The sequence below is a fragment of the Lytechinus variegatus genome, chromosome 19 (genome assembly GCF_018143015.1).
Source record: "Lytechinus variegatus isolate NC3 chromosome 19, Lvar_3.0, whole genome shotgun sequence".
Lineage (NCBI taxonomy): Eukaryota > Metazoa > Echinodermata > Echinoidea > Temnopleuroida > Toxopneustidae > Lytechinus > Lytechinus variegatus.
In genome coordinates, this window is record NC_054758.1 from 20,665,887 (window position 1) to 20,691,910 (window position 26,024).

Genomic DNA, 26,024 nt, shown 5'->3' on the forward strand with positions numbered 1-26,024 from the left:
TAATTGCCCTATTAATAAGTGAAAAACTGAAAATGAAAGGCATATATACCCTTATTCATGTTCAGTACAATCTAATCAGACAAGTGAATTATTTTAAATTCAATGATAGTTTTTAGGAAGCACCGCAGCTATCGTCAGAAATTCGAAACAATTTTAAGGTTGTGCCTAATTACTTCGCTTTTACAATGTTCTGAAGTCCTGAGCTTTGACTAACGTCCAGGCACTGGGCTCCGTCGTACAAAGAGTTGATTCAATCAATTGTAACTTATGGAAATCTATCAGGGTCATTATTTTTTCTACAGTAAATTTGCAAAATGTCTTTTGAAAACAAAGGAGAACACACCAATTTGTCTAGAAATCAATGAATTTATGGATATACATTCATATCTAGAATTTTTTTAACAAACCTGCATTTTATAACTATGTTGACTTTGCTGGCTTTCCATAGTTGCGATTTGTCGGATCAATCGCAACTCTTTGTGATACGGCCCTCTGATCTCCCAACCCATGGGGAGATCAGTGGGTCCAAGTCAGTTCTTATATGATAAGAAGTCGAAAATCTCAACATTTCGTTAACATTTGTTACACTAATACATGCTTTTGATATTTATTAAGTGCCTTTTCTACATGTCTATGTGTTTTGAAAGCATTAGTGGTGGAGAAATCTACTTTGGTTTTCATTCACAGAAAAATATGAATAATTAAAACACCAAATATTCTGTCAAATTGAACCTCCTACTGTTTGGTATTTTAGACACAGTTGGCTTTCCATATTTAAAACACATATTTAGGCCATCAATGCAGAGTTTCCAACGCATCTCTCTCCCCCACCCCCCCCCCCCTCTCTCTCTTTCTTTTTCTCATACTAATGAGGATTATGATTTTTATTTTATTTACATTTAAATTCAATTCAACTCTTTATTTCATATCCAATTAAACATAATACAAAGTATTAAAAAAAACCGGGTACGATTTTACAAATGTACATTCTCACCTCGTTTCACAAAAATACATTTGGCTTTCTTTTGTAATAACTTCCTTGTTATTAGGTTATAAGGCAGCAGTAGTATTGCTATCAGCGTTTCATTCCTAAAGAAGATTTGAAAAAAAACAAATAGGAAAGTCTTTCACATGCCATGTAATATCGTATACTATTTATTATTTCATGGTGGCAAAACACTGAGCAGTTATTTAAGTTATATTTCTTTACTCATCAGTTCTTGCCATTTTATTCTTTAAATCTCATAACCACTTTGAGTTCAGTACAGACCTGAAATACATTCCATTCTGTATGCCTCGTGTTTGAATTAAATGACATAGAATATCAATGAAAAGTCTGATATTTGTTATCTGTTACTGAAGACTTATTTCCACAAATCTGTTATGTAAGTATTATCAAGTTTTACCAAGGTATTTGCGTTGAATCAGATGAATTTGCAAAAAAAGGAGAACTTGTTTAAGGACATGCAATTCCATTACAAGAAATATTTGATTTGAATAAAAAGAGGAAAATACAACAAGCCTAACACTTAAAATTTCATCAAAATCTGATGTAAAATAAGAAAGTTATGACATCTTAAATTTTCGTTAAATTTCAAAAAACAGTTATATACACATCCCGATCGGTAGGCAGATGAAGAGACTGATGACATCATCCACTCACTGTTTCTTTTGTGTTTTATTATATGAAATATGGAATATTCTAATTTTCTCCTCACTGTCAAATAAAACAACGATTAATTCCACACTGAACATGTGGAATTACAACAAAACCAAAAGAAATAGTGAGTGAGGGACATCGTTGACTGTCACATTTGGATGTCAATGAGTTGTGCATATCACTCTTTAAAGCGAAACTTTAAAATGCCACAACTTTCTTAGTTTACCTCCGATTTTGATGAATTTTCCAGCGTTATCCTAGTTTGATTTTTCTCTATTTAATCGAATCAACATTTCTTGGGGTTGGGCTTGACCTTTAAGAACCACATACTGTGACGAGGGATGATCATCATGACGTCACACTTGGTACGTAGCAAAGTCTATGCCTAACTTAAAACTGTGGGTATTTACCTCATATTTTGTCCGCCCATTTGATCATGTTGATTGGCCAACAAATCTTTTTCGAAAATTGCTTCTCCTCCCTCCTTGGTAGATAAGACAGATAACTCTTGACCTAATTATAATTGTGATGATGGCAATGAGAAACAAAAATATTGCAAAGAGTGAGGTCAAGTTTTTGATGATGATAATGATGATGATAATGTTAATGATGATGATAATAGGAATAAGAATTACCATGATTTTATTCTAATGATGGTAACAATGGCAATAATGAAATAAACCATTCTAGGGATAATGGCAAATGGTAGCAGTTATATAAGTAACAGCAGTAGCAGCAACCAGTAGTAGTAGTAGTAGTAGTAGTAGTAGTAGTAGTAGTAGTAGTTGTTGTTGTTGTTATTGTCGTTGTTTTAGTAATAGATGTAGCAGCAGCAGTAGTAGTAATAGTAGTAATGTAGTAGTAGTAGTAGTAGTATAGTAGTAGTAGTTGTAGTAGTAGTAGTAGTAGTAGTAGTAGTAGTAGTAGTAGTAGTAGTATAGTAGTAGTAGTAGTAGTTGTTGTTGTTGTCATTTTTGTTGTTGCTTTTGTTGTAATATCAGTAGTAATATTAGTAGTAATAGATGTTGCAACAGCAGCAGCAGTAAAGTAGTAGTGTAGTACTAGTAGAAGTAGCGGCAGCAGTAAAAGTAGTACAGTGAAACCTGTCTATAGTGACCACCCAAGGGAAACACAAAATGTGGCCTTTATAGACAGGTGGCTGCTATACACAGATTCTTATACACACAATCAGCCTCCATGGGAATCGCTTTTAGTGACCGCTATAGGCAGTTGGCCACTATAGACAGGTGACCACGAACACAGGTTTGACTGCAGTAGTAGTAGTTGTTGTTGTTGTCATTTTTGTTGTTGTTTTTGTTGTAATATCAGTAGTAATAGATGTTGCAGCAGCAGTAGTAGTAGTAGTAGCGGCAGCAGTAAAAGTAGTTGTAGTATTAGTAGTAGTAGTAACAGTAGTAGTATATGATACAGTAGTAAACTCGCTTGCTGATGGGGGAGGGTCACATCTGGAAGTTTTAGGGAGTGTATACTGATGTCTTGTACATGTGAACACCCATCTTCACATTCTCTGATATCAAACATTCCATTTTTATCAAGAATTTCATTTTAACGACACAAAATGATGGGAATTCAGAATCATAACCTGTGTGGTTAAAAAAGGCGATTTTGAGTGGTATCAAAGGGTAAGTTTGCCCTGACGAAAAGTTCATTGCAGAAATACCATAAAAAAGTGTTAACACAAATTGGCGAAAGTTATTTTTGTGACGTCATTTAGGAGCAGGTGTCCCATTTTTCTTATGAAAAGTGTAAATTTTCAATTGATTGATTGATAACGAATTTTTTACATTCTGAAATTTCAACAAAGTTACAAAGTAAAGCCAAATCTAATATAACGTTATGAAAATGAAATAGAAACATTCTGAAAAGCAAAGCTTGTTATTGAAGGTTTCCTTCCATAATTAAGACAATTAACGCTTCAGGCTGACTACAAACTTTCTTCTTTCATGAGCGGGTGTGAAATATTGTCTATTGATGTACGCCCTACTGAAGGTAAAAAACAACAATTCATATAATTGTGTTTGAGGAAATATCATTTTTTTATTCACGTTTTGGGAAGCTGCTCTTATACGAAGTCACATAAAAATGTCATGAAATTCTAATAGCTTTTTAAAATTGAATGTATTTTCCTCAAACCCAATGCAATGCTTTTTATATTTTTTCTGCTAATTCTATAATAAAAGCTTTTTCAAGCTAAACTTCCATTTTGATAAGAAAATGACTTTCCACAGCCTACGTTAATATACCTCGGCATAATTATATGCTGTCAAACAAATAGATACAACATTCTCGTAAGTGGGGTACGTGCCACCAACCATGCCTTAACCCACGCTCCGAATTGCCTTGAATAATAAGATGGGCACGATGGGGATTGATTCATCGATGTCGAACATGTCTAACAAACCCCGGAATTCCATGTATTATCATGCCATGTTGGACATAAAGATATTGATATCTAGTCATTCAAATCAATCTTTTTTTTTTACATTTCGTCTCCATAGAAATGCAGTGGTGCACGAAAAAGGATAATACATATCATGAGCAGAATTTTGCACGTTTTTCTCGTAACATCGAAGATGGGAACAGCAGAGCCACGGGAATATTTTTTTTGTCTGTGGATGCTGAAGTAAATTCATCGAGAAAAAAAAGTATTCACTACAAAATAAAGGTCGATTTAGTCCCAATGAATTAATCAAGGAAAAAAGAAAGGTTTTACATCAAAATAAGGGTCGTTTTGGTCCAAAAAAATCGGAGAGCAAAAAAAAAATCCTTACATTCCTCCAATTTGCCACGCCTATTAGAATTCCATGGTGTGCTGCGTGTAATACTCCCCACATGCAGGCAGAACCTTCGGGAAAATCTTGGGGATGCTGAAGCAACTCCGCTTCCCAGGGCCATAGAGAACAGGATCCCATCTTCCAAAGAGTTACGAATGATCCGATCATTCTCAAGTATATGGAAATCCATCAATGTCATAATACTTTCTCTAGGAAATTTGCTCAATGTCCTTTGAAAACATAAAGAAGCATACTGCATTGTCAAGAAAACAGCAAATGAATGAATTTACGTCATTTCTAGAAAATATTTTGAACAAACATGTATTTTAGATGTTGATGCTGCTGGCTTTCCATAGTTGTGATTGATCGGATCAATTGTAACTCTTTGTAAGATGGTCCCCATATGTACTCTTTATAAAAATTGAAAATGGGCCTAATGATCAAGCTGATGACAACATGGTTTATATTACATATTTTGTGAAGACACACGAGCACTTTTGCTTATGGTTTATGGTGGATTTTCAGTGAAATAATTCAAATGTTGTCGTCGAGTGCAGCCAGTACTAATATAAGATGTTAGTTGTTCTTTTTTCAAAAAACGACAAAAGATAACGATGAATGGAATTGAGTGAAAATCTTTAATCATTTTCTTATAAAATAAAATCGGTCGTATTTTAATATTTTGTCTTCAAAATATGTGTTTAAAATAGACATTTTACCAGAAATGAATGTTGTGAATGAGCAGAGTCGGTTTTTTTGTTAATAATAATTAAAGTTTGTTTCGCTTCCCCCTAACTAATCGGTAGTTACATAAAAGCAAAACTGCCTTAAAGGGGAATCCAGCCCTGGTCATAATATGCTGTGTTTGAATGAGAAAAATAAATAAAACAGAATGGTGAAAGTTTGAAAGAAATCGGATAAGCAATAAGAAAGTTATGGCTGTTTTAGAATTGAAATCTCCAAGACTCTGTAGATTTCAAATTGGCAACTTGGTAAGTAAATTATGACAAGAGGCAAGGACAACTTTCCCATAGGCCATGTACTTTATTATCAGTGATTTGTGGTTTTCTCTTAAGTACCTATTCCTCTGGGGCTTTAATCTAAATATAGCCTAGGTAGTATATTGTTGTATGTCCTCATGAAAGAAAAATATAATTTGAAGTAAAACATTTGATAAAAATGTAATTTTAGTCATTTTATGTATTGGAGTACATGGAAGAGTAGTCCTTGCCTTACATCACTTTGACATCACATTTGTTGCCGATTTGATATCTCCATAGGTATAGTGATTACCAATATTCACAACTTTTAAAAATTCATAACTTTTTTATTGTTTGTCCGATCTTGTTCAAATTTTCATCTATCAACTTGTCTGATTTTCCTTTTTCCTCTAAAAGCAAGTTTTTATTTGGGTTGGATTCCCCTTTAAATACTGATACCACCCTGTTTTCATGTTATATAAGCCGTACACTAATATTTGAATGAATTTTTAGCAATCAAAGGTAAATTGATTGATTTGATCAAATATGAAATTGAATGCAATGAAGAACTCAACGAGATAATGAGTCTCGTACTTGCTATTTGGCGTCATGTCAAAATGCCCTTAGCATTTACAAGGCCCTGGGAAGGATTTTAAAAAAAAATTTACAGGGGGAATGATGTAAATTTTGATAAGCCAAATGGGGGGGGGGGGGAGGTTCTCACCGAAAAAAATGAAGGTCATTTGGTCCCGAGAAATGTGACAAGCAAAGGAAAATGGGCTTCACTGCAAAAAAAAACAAAAAAAACCTTAAAGTCCTTTGGTCCAGATAAATTTGACAAACAAACAGAAGAAAAGTAGGGGGTATACATATTATAGGTTATTTTGCTTCCATTTCTCCATTGTGTAACACCTACCAGAATTCCAGGGGCTATGCAGTATATGGATAATAATACACCCAGCATCCCCCTTTTTCCAGGGCTATGAGCATTTACATCCGGTGTGGAATTCCCCACGCGGGGAATCCCACCTCCTTTTAAATATTCTGCTGGTCCAAAGCCAAATAAATTGTACTTATTATGCATACACACAAGGCTAACAAGCGCTAATGTTCAATGTACTGAGTGCTGAAGGCGCTCTTGCGATTATGAACGATTCACTCTACGTGGTCTATATTAATTTGCATAAACATGATGATGGGAGCGGGGGAAATGCCCCCCCCCACCCCTAAAAAGCAAATGATTTTTTAAAATTAATTTATTGCTAAATGAAATAGAAGGAAGTAAAACTGAATTAAAAGAAATTAAATTAACCAAACGATATCAAATTAATTAAAATAAAATAAAGTTAACTAATCGAATAGAAAAATCAAAAGAAACAAATTAAATGAAATCGAATAAGTAGATACATTAATGAATAGAGAGGTATATAAATAAATGAATAAATAAGTAGTAAATACATAAATACATAATTGATTAAGAATAAATATATGTATATATTGAATTTTATACAATCGCCAATTATTGGTAAGGGATTTCTGCATCCTCACCCCCCCCCCCCCGCCGTGACTAAAAAAATCTCCAGAAATCGCTGCGCATGCGCATGGCAAAACATTCGTCTTGCTACACACTGAAACGGGAAACTATTTCAGAGGTACACCGTCTTCTTCGAAAGGTAAGAAACCAAAACTTCTATATCTTTCATCTACATGTATATTCTCTTGGTTCATGTATGATATTCTTTTGTTTCCATATTCGAAAGAAAGGGAAGGTTACGCCCTCGTATGTTTTTGTTTGTTTTTTGTTACTTAATGTTGTGGAATTGACTTATTTTGATATATGTTGTATATTATCGGTGTTGTACAATCATATAAAATACTAATTATTTATCCTGGACCCAGGAAAAGAAAACTTTCGTTATATTAACAAAGCTGAGTATGCTTATCCGGTTATTTCGCTAAAGATGCTGTTGATATCACTTTCTGCATTTATTTACTGTGCAACGATAATGATGATGAAAGGAATAAAACATTTTTAGTCAAGAATTGCAATTCGAAGTAGATATCATACACCACGTGCGCTCCTTAATGGCTTCCATAATGAAACTCCATAAACGCTTTCCAGAAAACGGATAAAATGTGGCAAAATTTGATTAAAAGTATTATTTGGGGGTTCGTTGATTTATCATTAAGCCTTCCGTACACGCCAAGTAGGCCAGTGAATTTTGATTATAAAGTAATCTTTACTCCCGGATTAAAGGGGAAGTTCACCCTGAAGAAAACTTTGTTGTAAAAATAGCAGAAAAAATAGTAAAAAATATTGGTGAAGGTTTGAGGAAAATCCGTTAAAGAGTAAGAAAGTTATTAGAGTTCAAAGTTTTTTATTTGTGACGTCATAAACGAGCAGCTGCCCCATGTGTTATGTAATTTAAAATGTATGAATTTCAAATTTTGTATGGTTCCTGATGACTTAATTTCGTTTTCTTTTCATGATCGGGTGTGAAACGATTTGTCTATTGATATACAAAAGTTACAGTGAAAACCATTTTCAATTTTCTGAGAAAATGACATTTCATTGATTTTTTACCATTCGCTATGTAGGAATGCTGCTTGCATATGACGTCACAAATCAAATAATTGAAATTCTAATAACTTTTTAATTATTTGATGATTTTTTTCTCAAACCTTTGGCAATATTTTTCATTAATTTTTCTGCTATTTTTACAATAAACTTTTTGTCAGGGTGAACTTCCCCTTTAAATATTCTGCTGGTCTAAAGCCAAATAAATTATGCTTATTATGCATACACACAAGGCTAAAAAGCGCTAATGTTCAATGTACTGAGTGCTGAAGGCGCTCTTGCGATTATGAACGATTCACTCTACGTGGTCTATATTAATTTGCATAAACATGATGATGGGAGCGGGGGAAATGCCCCCCCCCATAAAAAGCAAATGATTTTTTTTAATTAATTGATTAAGAATAAATATATGTATATATTGAATTTTATACAATCGCCAATTATTGGTAAGGGATTTCTGCATCATCACCCCCCCCCCCCGGCCCCCCGTGACAAAAAAATCTCCAGAAATCGCTGCACATGCGCATGGCAAAAACATTCGTCTTGCTACACACTGAAACGGGAAACTATTACAGAGGTACACCGTCTTCTTCGACAGGTAAGAAACCAAAACTTCTATATCTTTCATCTACATGTATATCCTCTCGGTTCATGTATGATATTCTTTTGTTTCCATGTTCGAAAGAAAGGGAAGGTTACGCCCTCGTATGTTTTTGTTTGTTTTTTGTTACTTAATGTTGTGGAATTGTCTTATTTTGATATATGTTGTATGTTATCGGTGTTGTACAATCATATAAAATACTAATTATTTATCCTGGACCCAGGAAAAGAAAACTTTCGTTATATTAACAAAGCTGAGTATGCTTATCCGGTTATTTCGCTAAAGATGCTGTTGATATCACTTTCTGCATTTATTTACTGTGCAACGATAATGATGATGAAAGGAATAAAACATTTTTAGTCAAGAATTGTAATTCGAAGTAGATATCATACACCACGTGCGCTCCTTAATGGCTTCCGTAATGAAACTCCATCAACACTTTCCAGAAAACGGATAAAATGTGGCAAAATTTGATTAAAAGTATTATTTGGGGGTTCGTTGATTTATCATTAAGCCTTCCATACACTCCATGTAGGCCAGTGAATTTTGATAATCAAGTAGTCTTTACTCCCGGATTGGGTCTTGAGTTTTATCGGGAACGTGAGGGCAAAGAGGCAATTCGTCTATCGTCTATTGTCAGCTCGTCCACTCATCACATGGTCTACCTTCATTTAGTCTAATGCAATTCCCTGATTCCGTTCAACAATATTTCCTCTAACAACCATTCGGTCCAATAAGCATGCATGTGGTACTGTAATCACTTCGTCTAATAATGATCGGTTCGTCTATGACCATTTCGTTTCATTACCAGTTGGTCGAATGCCCATTTTCTTTCCATTCGTTTCGCCATCACCTAGTCAAATTAGACCAAATGGTACATTGGATAAATGGCTTATAGACAAACTGGCTATTAATTAGACGAAATTATGAGTAGACAAAGTGACAATTAGACCCTGTGGATAGTGGACGAACTGGGGCCCGTTGCATGAAACTTTTTACCTGAGAAAACTCAGGTTGTTTTTACCAGAGTTTTCCCCCTGTGTTAAAGTCAATAGCAGAAATCAGACTAACCTTAGTTTTCAGTAATTACCAGAGTTTTCTCAGGTAAAAAGTTTTATGCAACAGGCCCTTGATGGCAAACCAAATGACACTAGACGAGTTGCTTATTGGCATTAGACCAATTAAAACAAAAAACTCCCTGAATAACTTAGTAATACGTTTATACATTTTACCCATTGGATTCTGATATACACTCGCTACATGATGATGTAAAGGATTCGTCTAATATATTCATTTAGAACGAAGCCTGATGATGCTGCAATGACCACCTTAAGAATACATACACATCACCAACATACACTGAACTCGAGTTTGACTGACCGGATAAAGTATATGGATTTTAAACGAGTTGAGAAATGGATTTAAAAAATGATATTCATATTTAGCATAGGGCCTATAATAACTTGTGAAAGCATGAATAAAATATGAATTTAAAGGTAAATGCTAGTTTTGGTAACGATAAAATGAGTTCGTACAAAATCCAATGAAATGACCACCAAAGTGTCTGTTTGTATAAATAAAACGCATGTGCCAAAGGATTCTGGAAGAAATTGTGTAATTGCTGAGAAATCATCAAATAAGCACAGGATTCGGGTACGTTAGAGCGTCGGGCCCGACGCCCTAAGCAATAATTATACATTGTCCCACGTGCGCGCTTAACTGTGTTGGGGATCTTCGGTGTGAACATTTTTAAGCGTAGATTTCAAGATTTCACAAAGTTCAGTTAATGTAACTGTACCAGATCTAGATCCTTGATGATATACTGACAATTAAGCCTTGTTTTACAGACTTTCTCATGAAATCAGTGTTTACTGCAACTACTGGAATTTCTCTTTAACAGAGAAGGAAGCATATTATAATGGTTATCTCGACCAGAGACGTCCCCGGTTGATTGGTAAAATGGACGATAATGCATGTCCTCAGGAGAGGGTCATTACAAATTCTATCACCTACACATTACCCTACGACAACATATGCACACATACACAGACAAACTCTTGTGGTTCGACCACTGGGGACTCATTTATCATTAATCGCCAGAGTGGGGACGTGTGTGTACACTCATATTACACCACTGAGCTCATTTTCAAACCTAACGTGAGCAACAGAGGGCGCTTCGTGTCCCCTGCACACACAGTTTACACTTACAGACCATCAATGCATTTATAACACTCTATGCACATACCTTCTTCTCTCATAGTTTTTTTTAGAGAGCTAATGATTTATTTCATTTTATTGTATTGTACATATCGGTTTAAGAGACATCTTAGAATCATATTATGTTCTACTTTTTAATATCCAATGCCAAGTAAAGAAGACTGATACTTAGTATAATAATTTCCTGTTTTAAATTATTGAAATATATGTATATATCTCAATTTTAAAAAAATAGCCACCAAAACAACATAATTATGTCCAATATTATGAGAAGGGAAAGCGAAAAAAAGCGCCGAAAAATGTAAGGTTGTGTTAGTCAAATAGAAACGCATGATTTACGATACAAATATTTGCATAGCAGGGCACATAAATTATGCAGCCAGCATGATCAAACATGCCACACAGCCTATACACTCAAACAACCCATGGAAAATTTCATATTTCTATAAAATATTACAGACTATATCCAGTTTATTTGTATCGGGAGTGTGGCACTTCTCTGGAATTTTTTTCTTCTTTTTCCCCTTTATTCTTTTGAAGGGAAACAACTTACAAAGGGCACTTTCTATATAAACGTCCTTTTAAAAAATAGTCAGTGGTGCATAATACGTTTTAGGAAAATTGCCAGTGAATTTCCCTCAAACTATTTAGCTCTGAGCCAATTAGATGCAAGGATTTCAGTAGCTTATAACATAAGTCAAATCACTGACTTCTCGTTTCATGAAATTCTCGCCAGAATTAGGCCTCTACCCAGAGGCAAATATTAAAAAATATATATGTTCACGGTTACAGGGGTAATCCATGCTGAAAATGTTATGATTTGAACAGATAGACAAATCAGACAAACAAAACACAGAAAATGTTTTCAAAATTGGACGAGGATTGACAAAGTTATGGCATTTTAAAGATTGGCATTGATTCGGTGAAACAGTTCTCTGCATCATGTCTTCATGAATATTTAATGAGGAAAATGATGATGTCATATCCCCACTTGTTCCAATGAATTTTTGTTTATCTGAAATTATGTTTATGCATTTTTTTTTATATTAATAAAATGAATTCGTAAGAGACTGGCAAAGATTCAAGTCGATCGATTTCAATTTATCAGTCTATGATATAGAAGATAGACTTGAAAATCTTTCCTCAACCGGCATTGTATATTCAAAAATTACCTATACTTGCACCAGTGCATGGGCATAACAGATAATGTGACATCATACTCATATGGGAAAAATATTTTAAAACACAGACGATAGAGAAAGGAAAATAGAGAGTTAGAGATAAAAGGAAAGAGAAAGGGCAAAATAAAAAATGTAATCATCATTGCCGTCGTCATTTTTAACCCACCACTGCGATTATGGAAGAAATGGCATTAAACAAGACAGGCCACGTCGTACAACCATCGCAGTTCTGATGATTCTATTTTTTTACAAGAAATAGCCTGTACAGTTTGTCTGCATCTCTCGTGCATCGTGTGGATGTATTGAGGTTCGTCTTTTATCTGGCAGAAAGATTCGCACATCACGTCTTTGCCAACCGACAATAACCGTTCATATTTTTTTTTTTCAGCGTCGAACAAAAGGGTGCCACCATGGCCTACTTCTCCGCTTTTTTTGTTTTGTTACCCTAATGATCACAAGACACAATGACGGTGCAATATCCATAAATATATCCCAAGCCAATACAAGTGAATGATATACAGTGTAGTCTGCATTCTCATTATGTCTAGCATATATGCATAGACGGGCAATATTGTTGCAATGTAATTAGTCTACTTTACTGTGTATTTCACGTCTCATCTTAAAATATCATTCAGAACACACTTTGAAATATATCCGTCATCCAGAGGAACCGACTTCATTTGTTATCACATCAGGCCTAGTTAGTTGCAGGTGATTATATTCATGATTCTTCCTTCCTAGGAACTTACCAACAACAAAAACAACAATGATAATAAGAAGAATAATGACGATGATAATAATAACAATATGCCCATTTATATAGCGCAGTTACTATGTGCATACTCAACTGCGCTTTGATACTTGATATCATATCATTACCCCGGCTGTACATAGCTAAGCCGTCTTTTTAATAGGCGCTATAGCGTTCAAGGAATAAATCCTACACTCTAAAAAAGGATTGGTTAAAATGACCAATCTGTTGGTTTATGTGTCCAAAATTGGTCAAAAGCAACCAAATTATTGGTTCAAATCGACCAAAATTTTGGTTGATATTGACCAATTTTATCGGTCGGACACATATATTATTTAAGAGTGTACCGGGTACCCATTCACCTCACCTGGGTCAAGTGCAGCACAATGAGGATAAATTTCTTGCCGAAGGAAATTACGTCATAGCTGGGATTCGAACCAACGACCCTCTATTTCAAAGTCCGGACACTAATCCACTGGGCCACAATGCCCACAAAATATTATCCTTTGAAAGTGATAAAGTAACACATTGAAACACATTTGCAAAATATTTCATTTATTCATGTAAATACAGGAATATGAAACATAGTTTTGATCGTTTTATGCTTGGTTTGGAAAAAATCGAAACAAGGGAGAGAACGTGCATCGAAAAAATGAAATGTTGTGTACAAAATGAACCATTTATTTGAATTTGTTTTAAAGAATGTATGCTATTTCTTAAATTATGATGTATTTGTGCATGTGATACCTATTTATGGAATAAGTTGAGAAAAAATCTTGAAAAAGAAAAAAAGTGACACTGACATTGCCTGTTAGTTACATCAGTTGGTGTGATGTCTTTCACCGTTGTCTAAAAGTTGAATAAAATTTAAATTTGTTTCCAGATTCCCATTTCAGCAAAATTACCATATATGAATCAAATCTACATCTAGCGTGTGTACTGTTGTGACGTCGAACATAGCAAAACCTACGAACCTACAAAGTGACGCATATATATGGTAATTCGGGATCGTTAGTCAACAGGAAATCTTCACAGAACAGCCTGTTATATCGTTCAGATTTCTAAGTATTTCATGTGGATCTTATTTCAAAAAGGTACTCATATAACATCTTCCTTATGAAGGAAATACATTGATGAAATCCACTTTGCATACATTACTTGAAGTTATGTCAGTTAAGCCTCTGGCAATCCTTTTGGTTGTCACAAGAACAGCCGAATTTGTTTTATATTGGATAGAATTTGAAGCTTATAAAATAACTGTAGTTAATTTAGCATGTTTAGTGAGAAAATGATAGAGTAGATTCAGAATTTTAGCAGATTGATATAACACCTGTTCAGAGAAGAGACGTTTGCGAATTTGAATCCATTTTAAGAGTGTGGACGAAATGTTGCACCACATCCGGCTCAATATTATTTCACCAGTGGCTCGTCTTACAAAGAATTACGATTAAGCCATTCAATCGTAACTCTATGGAAATCCATCAGTGTGTGTTTTTTTCTACAGGAAATTTGCGCTATCTCCTTATAGAAAACAGGGAAATGTGGCAGCCTTTTGAAAAAAGACGTGACTATTTTCTTAGTATATTAGCATATCAATGCATTTATGGGCTTGCAACTTCTAGATTGTGTAATGAAATTGAAATGTATTTTGACAGACATGGTATCAATACTAGAAATCATATCCCCCTAAACGCAGTCTTGCCCAAACCTAATAAGGAAATTTTTAAACTCTCATCCAAATATGCTGCTATAAAAGTCTGGAATTCTTTGCCAACATCAACGCAAAATATCAAATCACTGCAATCTTTTAAACGTCTTTATAAAGCTACCTTTTTTAACTAATGTCATATTTATTATTTTATCAATTTTTACCTTACCTCCTGAATATTAATTTTGTCGCACTTCTACATATCTTTTTTGTGAATTATTGATGTATAATTTGTTTCGACTTTTAATTCTCTTAGATTACTATATTATTTTTTGTAGTTTTATATCATGAATTCCCAAGTTACTTTGTTAAATTGTATTAGTTATTTTTAATCTATTTGATGATTTTTTATAAATGTATATATATTCAATTTTTTAACCTGCTGTATCAGGACCATGATGTAAAACAGCTGTGCCGATCATGTCTTTTATCCTGTATAAATAAATTCAAATAAATAAATCACACTAAATCTTCAAGAGAACGATAAATGTATGAATATACATCATAGAAAATATTGTGAACAAACATGCATCTTAGATGTTGACGTTGCTGGCCGTCCATAGTTATGGTTGATTGGACCAATCGCAATTCTTTGTAAGAAGGTGTGTGTGTATTTGAGTTTTGTCAGACGTGTATCAATCAGATATGATTATTTACGTCTGGGACCGACCTTTAACGTCACCATCCGGAAGACGTGACCAGGGCACGAACTTCGAACCTCTGCATCAATTTGTAACTTCCCCACAGCTTGGATTACAGGCGCACGCCACAACGCCCAGTTGTTCCGAAGCTTTGTAAGTCCGTTTGTAAGAAGGGGCCCTCACTTGCTTGCTCTTAAATCAAGTTTTAAATCGTGTTGAAATAGTTAAAAGAACTACCCCCTCGTTCTTCACTTGTCCCTCTTATTAAATGCTTATGTTAATTGAATTTGATTTGTATGTTGGATATGGAAGTAACCGAAATTAATGTAAATTAAGTATAAATTTCAAATTTTCTTCACTTTTGGAGAAGATCGATTTTTTTTCCACGGATTATAACAAGCACCATGAGACGCATTGGGAACTCAGGTCATGGTCGCATACATTCGTAATTCCGAAGCTCCGTTATTCCGAAGGTTCGTTATTCCAAAGGTTTTTATTTCCGAAGGTTCGTAATTCCGAAGGTTCGTATTCCGAAGGTTCGTTAATCCGAAAACGAAATGAGGCTCGTACTTTCGAAGGTTCGTTAATCTGAAAACGAAATGAGGTTCGTAATTCCGAAGGTTCGTTAGGCCGAAAACGTAAAGATTAACGAACCTTATTTCGTTTTCGGACTTACGAACCTTGAGAACAACGAACCTTATTTCGTTTTCGGACTTACGAACCTTCGGAACATCGAACCTTATTGCGTTTTCGGATTATCGAACCTTCGGAATAACGCCACAAATGTTCGGATTAACGAACCCTTTTACGTTTTCGGATTATTGAACATCGAGGTATAGGCAATTTACGTGTTTCGGAATTACGAACCTTCGGAATTACGAAGTGTAACCGTAGTAAAGCATATTTACAATTCTTCTGAAGGTCTGAATCTTGGCGAGTTTCCAAACACACCGAGTGTTAATATGATGAAAACAAAAAAGGGAATAAAGATTTCTAAGCGAAATATTCCACATCACCATTAAACGACTACTGTATTTATTTAGGTTCACGCACCAGTCCTTAATATAGCTCTGACACAACTGACAATAAAGAAAAATCATCAGGAACTTATTCTTTTCGTCAGTTGAATTTCATTTTCCTTTCAATTGGCTCCTCGATCATTCAAGCAAGATACAAGGTAGGAATGTGACTATTTTATACTGGTCTTTCAGTTATTTTAATTAGTAATTTTGTTATAATTTACATTTGGTCCAATGCCAATTCGTCCAATTGCCAACTCGTCTACTATCATTTTGTCTACCGTCAGTTCGTTCACTATCCACATGGTCTAATTGCCATTTTGTCTACTCACCGTTTCGTATAATAACCAGTTGGTCCGAAACCATTTTAGTCCATATACCATTTGGTCCAAGTAGACTAAGTGTTAATTGGGCAAAATGAATGAAAATAAAACGAATATTGGACCAACTGGTAATGAGAAGAAATGGTCATAGACGAACTGGTGATTGGACGAAATGGTTATTGGACCAAAATGGTTGTTAGATTAAATTTTGATGGATGGAATGGCATTAGACCAAATGAATGTTAGACCATGTGGTGAGTGGACGAATTGACAATTTACCGTAATTTTTGTGTAAATTTTCTTTGTATCGAAATATTGTTCATGTTAGTTAATCCATAATATCGAAAGTTCATCAAAGTAATAAACCACCATAGGTGGATCCAGGGGGGCCTCGAGGGGCCCGCCCCCTCCTATTGGCGGAGCAAAAAAGAAAAAAAAAGGGAGACAGAAAGAAAACAAGAAAAAGAAGGGAAAAGAGGGGGGAAGGGGAAACATAGAAGGAGATAGACGAATGAATAAAATAAGATGAGGGGAAGACTTGAAAAATAATTTTAGAAATATTTCATGTCACTATACACTATAAAATTTTCGCTCGCGCTTCGCGCTCGCATTGCCTTTTAGGTGAGGTATATATCTTCGAATCCTTAAATATCAAATTTTGAAGTCAATATATAAAACATATTTCAGCTCGGAAATCGAACTTTCAATATTTTGTTTGATTTACGAATTGATTTTCAAAAAGTGCTCTGTAAAAATTCATGTTTTATCTCCTGAATGTTAACATTTTCTGCTCGCGCTGCGCGCTCGCAAAATTTGATTTGTCAGGAAACTATTGTTTTCCTGTATCATTCCATAAAGTTCTCAAATATCCCTATTCAGGTCAAATTGCCAAAACGTAACAGCTGCACGCTTGAATTTTGAGTGGTGATTTGATATGTGTATCCCAATATTAATTCTTTACCAAACTATTTAAAATCCCAATTTAATGACAATCTATCAAAAATTTCGGCTCGCGATTTGCGCTCGCATTGATTGTTGAAAATGTGTTGACTCGTGCATTCATAATTACAAACATGCTTTAAATGTCCAGTTTTCAGGCCCTAATAAATTAACAGATTTCTCGTTCTCATTAGGCTTATTAGATTAATGAATATGAGATATTGATTTCATAATCAAACTGACCCTTTTCAGAATGAAATATCGACAAGTTTCATCTCCTACTTAGGAAGAGAAATAGGAAGATATTCATCATTTTCATATAATTACATAATCTTCTTAGAATGTCCCTGTCCTATTTTAAAATTCAAAGTAGTAATAATGGAATACATCATATCTTTTTCAACTGTGATTGATATTTCTACCTCACAATTTTCCTACAAATTGTCTAAATAAAGAGCTTTTTCCAGATCGAAATATCAAATATTTTAAGCTCGTGCTTCGCGCCCAATTTATTGATTTTCATGATGAAAAAAAGGATATTTAGAATGCCCAGATTCTAGGTCAAAATCTGAAACACGCGCACGCATGTTTATTCAAATGCGCAGCTTCTCGTAACGTCTGATTAATTCTACGCGATACGCCATATCAATCCCCCTCAAAATTGTTGGGCTCATTACTGACACCTAACACTACTGGGACAACCCCTTCAAAGAAACAAACAAAAATCAACTTTGAGCGGGCGATCGGGGAAAATCTGGGTGAAAAAAATTTCGCCCCCCCCCCCCCTATTGGCGGAGGCTTGATCCGCCCCTGACCACGATAGTAATAACTTCAACCTTTTAAATTTCCAATGGAAAGACAGTATTGAGGAAATTCAGTTTTGGCTACACAAATACTTTTACTCAATATTGATCCCCTTGGGCGTGGTTGTCTAGTGGTTATGTCTCTCGTCTTTCATTCCAAGGAACATGGGGTCGATTCAAAGCCATGGCGTGTTTTTCTTCAGCAAGTAATTTACACAAATTGTGCTGCACTCAACCCAGGCGCCTCGAGCGTTCCTCGGAGTGGATATGTGCACATTGCACCCTCGCACACCCTCCTACACCCTAACCCACATCCACACATCAACACATACACCCGCACACACCCTTTGTGTCGATATAATGCATACACTCCACAAACACTACAATAATAGATGTTCATCCAATTGATGTTTAAAAATCGTGATTTGAAATAACTTATTTCATGTGCATATAATCTTATAACTTTTTATACTTAAACCTATGGTTTCTAGTAGCTTTTTACTTATATTTGGAGGCATGAATAAAGCCAGCATGGCCCAAAGCTCGCACAAATAACATGCTGAAAAACAGCTTGTTGTCAGTTTTCTTATAACATCTGTGTGGTTTTGTGTCAAATATTAGGATCGTACAATAATTGAAACATTATATTGGAGGATTTCTACTTGGATTTGTCTACATGCCTTAAGTCGGTAAGGTGCTTGGATATTGTCATTCAATCATATAACCAACCCCCGTTTCAGTATAAAAGTTAAAATATTGCATATTAAAATATGAAATACATGTATATCATGATACTGTATATATCTGTCACATAACTTTCCCTTTTCTCGATTTTCAAGTTATCAACACATTCTTTTCAGAATGACAGTTAGTTTTCATCATGATGATCATATTAATCTAAATTAACATGTAGATTGTATTCATGATCATGAGAATCAGAGACAGATCACCTAATTCGTCCTCGTGACGAATTAAAATTCTAGTTTTCATTTCATTTCATTTATTAAATGAAATGAAAATGAAACTAAATTTCGAGAGCTTTGGGTCGCTTTCCTTATTACCCTCTTATCTTCCAAGTGTATATTGTTTATGGGGTGAGCTCGTGACCTTGTAAGCTAGTGAACACTTTTTGCGAGAGTGATCACGAATTTCCTTGTTGACCATATAGTCTATGTGATTGGTGAAAAAAATGTTCAGAAAATGGTAAAAGCATTAAAATTGGCACAAAGGTAGAGTAAGTTATTCTAATCACTTTTAGCAGGGGGTGCCAACGTGAATTTGCCAAACATAGCAACGGTTGCTAGGTAACATATTTACCTTAGTAACTGAGCTGTATTGGGCTTAAGTAACATTTTCATGAGCGATGTGTTGCATGAATTTTAATCTAAAGCATGTTCCTTTGTATCACAACAGTTTTAATCCATTTATTCACAGCAACGGCTGCTTAGGGACCATTTTCCATAGCAACAAATTGTTTATCATTGTTGAGATGAATATGATCAATATGATTTACTCAGAATAGCTCAGAAATTAAATCTGGCCCATAGATTCCTCATGTGATGAATTTTTCCTTAGGAATTCATAAAAAAGCACCATAGCAACGGTTGCTAGGTAACATTTTTGCACAGTAACCAATTCTTATAGGGAATTTTTTCATGATCATACTTCATATGAACCACATACATTAATCACAACAACCCAAGAACCATTATACCATGTATACACGCCCATGCGAAATACCAGATGATGTAACATGTTTATTGTAGCAACCGATGGTTAAAGGTCTTACGGTAAGATTATTGATAGATGATTATTGATTGGCGTAAAATCTTGCACAAATTAAACTACATTGTACCTCATGATATGGTTCATATTTCCAAAGACGATGTCTATGGGTTCCATGTTATTGGTATAGTAATGCTTAAAAATCACCTTAACACCAATTTTTCTCCATTTGGAAACCATAACTATCATGGATTAACATAAACACATGTAAAAGATCGACCATCGATTTAAATTATTTGGTGTCTTTCATAGCAAAGGTTAATTTGTTAATGTCTGTTATTACTATATAATTTAGTTACCCATTTATCATTGAATGATAAAAGACCTCTTGTTTAATTATCTGAGTGATTGGAAATGGAAGTAAAATTGATCGAATTTGTATCATCGAGAATTAAAAGTCTAGAAACCGTTGACATTCTGGAAATTTGTGGGCTTTGTGGCTATGTATTTGCCATATGAATATCCTTTAAGACCCTGTATAACACCAACAAATGCCCTTGGAAAGAATTCCACAAAACCAACATTTAACAAGAGAAGAATAGTTAGAAGAACAGTTACGAGAGCTCACCAGGAGGTCATGGTTGCTTAAAAGTTGAATATCTCTGATCTTGGAGCGATGAAAAATGACCGCCAAGAATTGAATGAGTCAACCATGTTAGAAATTATTTCAAACACCAAAATCCCACCAGAAAGTAATTTTCAAATGAGTGCTTGGATACCACTTATCTCTAGCTAACAGTGGTCGTTCTCTTGAAAGCCAACAAACTCTGCCTTGGTTTATCCCCTCCCTTTCGAAGCCTGCAATGAAGATCATATTAGCTTTCCATACCGTTTCCGGACCTAATGCCATGTGCAGGAGTTGCAATTTCCGTCTCCAGGTGTTCTGACTTGGATCAATCCTGCAGCTCTGTGATCTATCATGACGTGAAAGATCATGCATGCTAAAGTTGATTTTGACCGATCAGTTCCGTTTCTAGTCATGTTGGCTGGATCCTGTAGCTATAGGATCTAGGATATAGGATAGCTATCCCGTTCTGTTGTAGGTGTTTTGACCTGGATCAATCCTTCACCTTCAGGATTTATCATCACGTGAAAGATCTCCCAAGAGTTGATTTGGACCAACCATCAGTTCTGTTTCCAGGCTTGTTGGCCTGGACCCTGCTGCTCCATGATCTACATGTATCATGACTTGAAGATTGATTTTGACCAGTGAGTTCCGATTGCAAGTGTTTTGGCTGGGATCATGCAGCTTCATGGATCATTACTTGAAAGATCTTGCAGGATGTACCATATGACACACTTGTGATATTTTGGGCCCGTTGCAGAAAGAGTTGCGATCAAACGCAACTCAAAAAATCTTGCTCAATTTGATTTTCAGCCAATAAAGCACCCGTGTTTGGGACTTGCGTTTAAACGCAACTCTTTCTGCAACAGGCTCCAGGTTGGCTGGACGTGATCCATACTCGACCACAAAACCCCGGCACAGAACAGTAACATTAAGATCAATATGCTTCTTCCTTCAAAATACCTCCAATACATTTTTGCATGTCCAACTCAGAACTCAGATGGAAATGAAATTGCTGATTGCACTACCACCTTATATAATTTCCTTATGTGGAGAAATGTCTCTCACACTCTGATTGACGAGCAATTCATTGTTACACCGAAGATGATGGCTGTAACTTCGATGAATTCCCCTGTTGCCTGTAATATTCTTTGTCGAGCATAATGCATGCTTTACAGTGGTTTTGACTTTACCGACTTATGATCAATCCAGACAGTCTTTACCTAAATCTTGGACTAGGTATATGCCCAACTCTGTAAAGGCATGTGTAACACATATAATGTACGTTCTATTCATTCGCTAGAATGGTGCACAAAGTCCTAAACTACTGGAAACTGCACAGTTGTACATTATGTAAATACTTTTTTCTTCATTATCTAGATAGAAACTATTGAAAAATAAATGACTCAACTGTCCAGCATTATAATCAAATAAAAAAGGTGCAACATACATACAATGATGCTTGAGCTGTTTCAGGTATACTGCACATGCTCTGCAGTGCATATACATAAAATGATTCTTGAGACTGTTTCAGGTCTACTGTATATTCAAGTCAGTCAATATGATATCATAATTTTACTGACAAGTGCGTATGCATTACTCGCCATTACTTCCCAAGAAGGTTTGTCATTTAATTGGGAGCGATTAGTTAATGTTAAAAAATTCAGCTTCCCTTTTCCCTCAAGGTTCGGTGTTTTTCCGCGTGTTCCATTCTACATCTACTGCACCCTGTTTCAGTTTCATAACAAGAGAGATCCTATCTGCACATTCGATGGCCCAATGATGATTCTTGTCTGTGTGTTAGATTTGTCATATGTGAGTAAAAAGTATGCAAAAATAGTAAAATTATGTATATCGAAATTAGGTTTGTTACCTAGATAAGATTAGGCCTGCAGGCATTATAATTATTTGGACTGTCTCTGAACTTTTTAGGGATCTGGTATATATTTTTCACTTTAGAGTCACACATTGACCAATTTTCTAACCACTTTCATTCAGACATTATTTCCAGATGTTGTGTTAAGTAATTATTATCTATAGTTGCTATGGAAAATGTGTTGCTTAGCAACTGTTGCTATACGTGGTTGGAATGTTTCTAGATATGTGATTGTAAAATGGGAGCTTCGAAGTCAAAATATAGTTTTTGAAATGTAGATAACACCCCCAAAATGGTGGTTGTCAAGGTAAATATGTTACCTAGCAACTGTTGCTATACGAGAAGAGGTCAGGTTGGCACCCCCTGCTAAAAATGTTCAGCACGATTTTCTCTACCTGTCAGCCAAATTTTATGCTTTTACCATAATCTGAACAATTCTTGCTATTTTTTGCACCGATCATCTAGACTAATAGTAGATTGCGGGACAAATGAATACCCTCTAGCGATTAAATCATTACATGTCATCATTGGCGGCGGAAGCCAAAAATTTTAGGAGGGGACAACCAAAAAATTGTTGACAAGCAAAAAAAAAAGGTTCTCAACCCAAAAATTTAAGGGGGACGTAGGAAAATAAATTGACAAGCAAAAAAAAAAAAAAAAAAAAAAAGAGGTCATCAACAACAAATTTAGGGGGACCGTCCCCCCTCCTCAAATTTAGGGGGGGGGACACGTCCCCCCGTCCCCACCCCGCTTCCGCCGCCTATGCATGTCATGGAACCGCATGATCTACTTTCTAAAGGCATGTCCGGCTTTTCCTTTTTGTAATGCAATGTCGGATATACGTAACTTTGTGGAAAAACATCATAATTCGAAGTGACCTTCGTAAAAAAAAAGAAAGCTGACCCGGATATTTGCAGACGGTGTATCGATTTATGTGTATGTGTGTGTGTGTATAGCGTGATCGTGAATTTGATGCATGTAGTACTGTCGCGCAACAATACCCCATAAGGCCTGTTTTATACACCGATAATTATCATAATATAATTACTACTATGTACCGCATATTAATCAAGTAAAAAGAGGAGAACGGCTCTTGGACGGAAACACCTATCTCTGGCTGATGTTACGTCACGGGCGATGGTACAGCGGTGGGGTGAGATGGGGTAGGCTCCGGGGGGCACTTACATTGAAGAGTGGATACCATGCGCGACCAAAAAAACCCCATAGGGCACGTTAAGTACGTAACGAAATAAGGGTGCTAAAAACACTAAAATAATGAAAAAGGGTGTCTATTTTTGTTAGGAAGATACGTGTTTAGGGTCAGATTTGCGATGGTATATAAAATGAAGACTAAATTGTTTTATAAAGGATTTACTTCTTGTCCCAAGATTCAACACTACGGCAACACTACGTGTTTAAGTATGATTTGCGCGAACCCAACGATGTAGGTAAAGGTAAAACCGACGTCCGTGACGTAACAAAATATTGCTGTACTTTAGGGGTTCAATTCAGGGCTTACTAGCCAAGAGTATCGTTTTGTTTCCAATACTTGTTAAGGGTAGGGTTTCACACGCCTATACTTGTTAAGGGGTGCATTTTCAGAATATGGAAAATTCGTGTTTAGGGTGCTTTTCGAGACCCCATGGCCGCGCATGGTATCCACTCGTCATTGGAAGTGCCCCCCCCCCCCTGGGTGGTAGGCTGTAGGGGGTAGGGGAATTTTAAAGTAATAAACATGATGCAGGAAAGGGAAAAAGGAGGAAGAAAGGAAAGAGAAAAAAATCAGTGGCAAACGAAAGGTATACGTCATGTAGATGTATGATACGCCTGATTATCAAATGAGAGAAGGAAAAAAATTACTTTAACATAATTTCGCACCCCCCCCCCCAGGATGTTTTTAATAAGGTGTGTTGATTTGGTAGAAAATTTTGACAAAAAATGGCGGGTATTTTGGAAGTCAAGTAAACGAAAATATGTATTCCCCAGGAAATAAAGGCGATTTGGGTTAAATTTGTATTCTTTTGCATACCAATATCATTGCCATGGCCCCATTTCGTAAAAAGAAAATGCCTATATCAACTCTTGCTGGATTGTCAACTTTCATTGTTTGGAAGAGTCAACTTATAGGATCAAAGCAGAATTTTTACTGTTGTCATGGTAATTTACATTCCAGGAAAAGTGGCTATCATATCATTTTTAAAAAGAAATGTGTCCCAAAAAGGGGAGGGGGTCCCGGAGGGGGTGCTGCCTATGGTTCATAACAATCTTTGGGGCGGCAGCATGCACCCCAGCTTGCAATGACGGCATCGCCTCATTTGATAAGGAACCAGTGATAAAGCTGTTCCGGTTTCGCCATTTGCTGTAACTGCAATACTCCGTAGCACTGAAGGAAAGGCCTAAACAGGGCAGGTTCACACGCATAGCTGAAAATTATCCCCGGAGCTGCGCTGGTGGTAATGTCACGTGATCAAGTGACTTCATCATTTATTTTTTCATTGCTATTGGTGTCATTCCACCTGAAGGGTGTGCTCTGCTTCGCAACGCGAAGTTCACGGAATGCACGTAGGGAAATTCACTGTGGCGTCGCGATTGACGAAATGTTCTCATTGCCTTTGTAAAGCATTCTCCGGGAGCATTATCCATTACTGACTACCGTACGGATCCAGTCTCTGAACTCTTACACGATTGACATCGTGTCTGTCACTGTCATTAACAACTGTACGAGGTGAGAAATGAGAGCTCGTAATTTACTTGCATATACTTTGATAGTATTCGAATAATTGGATATGGGAGAATCATCTCATTTAATGTGTTCATCTTCCTTTATTTGATATCATAATGCATGTAATTCATCTAGCTCAGTGTTTCCACAGCTCAAAAATAAATTTCCCGAAACTGAATCCCAAATTTCCTGAAATTCACAGATATTTCCTGGAATTTTCAAAATTTGATTTTAAACAAAAATCGGGCTATAATATAGCGAGCCTAAATTCAGCCTAGGTGGCCAAAATCAAGGATTTTAGTATTTTCATTGTTCACGCCCTCTTTAAAAATAGGAACAATTACAAAATTTTGAGCTACGTATAGATCTAGCTGTAAAACATTATTAAAATATAACTGAATATCATGAATATTAATAGTTTCTACGTCTAATTGTTGTTTAATTGTAATTTTTGGATTTCCTGAAATTTCCTGGAATGTTTTCATTTCCCGAACCTATCCTGGAAAAAGTCAAAATTTCCTGAAATTTCCCGAATTTCGAGAAGAGTGGAAACACTGATCTAGCTATCCGGGCTAGCTATACACTGTAAAAACGGTGGTGTTAAAACTGACAATTGGTGTTAATAGAGGACCACACCCTGATTAATAGCATTAGTTACTTATTGCCACTTATTCTTATTCTTTCATAATGAAGACACATACCCATGTATGAAAAAAAAATCATGATTTCATTGTAATAAGCCTTTTCGTAGTTCCTTTCTGCGCATGATCAAAAGATTCTTCGCATGATCAGAAGAAGGTCATTTGCACTAAAGTGACATGGTTGTTTAAAATCTAATGAGATAAGCACCAACTTTGATGTCTTGATTATTCATATATTC

General features: G+C 35.7%; 1 protein-coding gene across 5 annotated transcripts in view; it reads left to right on the forward strand.

The window, feature by feature from the left end:
* Positions 1–7,087: 7,087 nt before the first annotated feature.
* The window catches only part of LOC121405818, a 46,359-nt gene continuing 27,422 nt past the window's right edge, over positions 7,088–26,024 (forward strand). The window contains exon 1 of one of the 5 annotated variants that reach the window (XM_041596777.1): positions 7,088–7,108. The gene's annotated coding sequence lies outside the window, so the exon portion shown is untranslated. Of the gene's footprint in view, positions 7,109–8,591; positions 8,612–16,163; positions 16,290–24,832; positions 25,148–26,024 lie in introns of those variants that run through there. The other 4 variants (XM_041596778.1, XM_041596776.1, XM_041596779.1 and 1 more) reach the window with 4 other exon arrangements.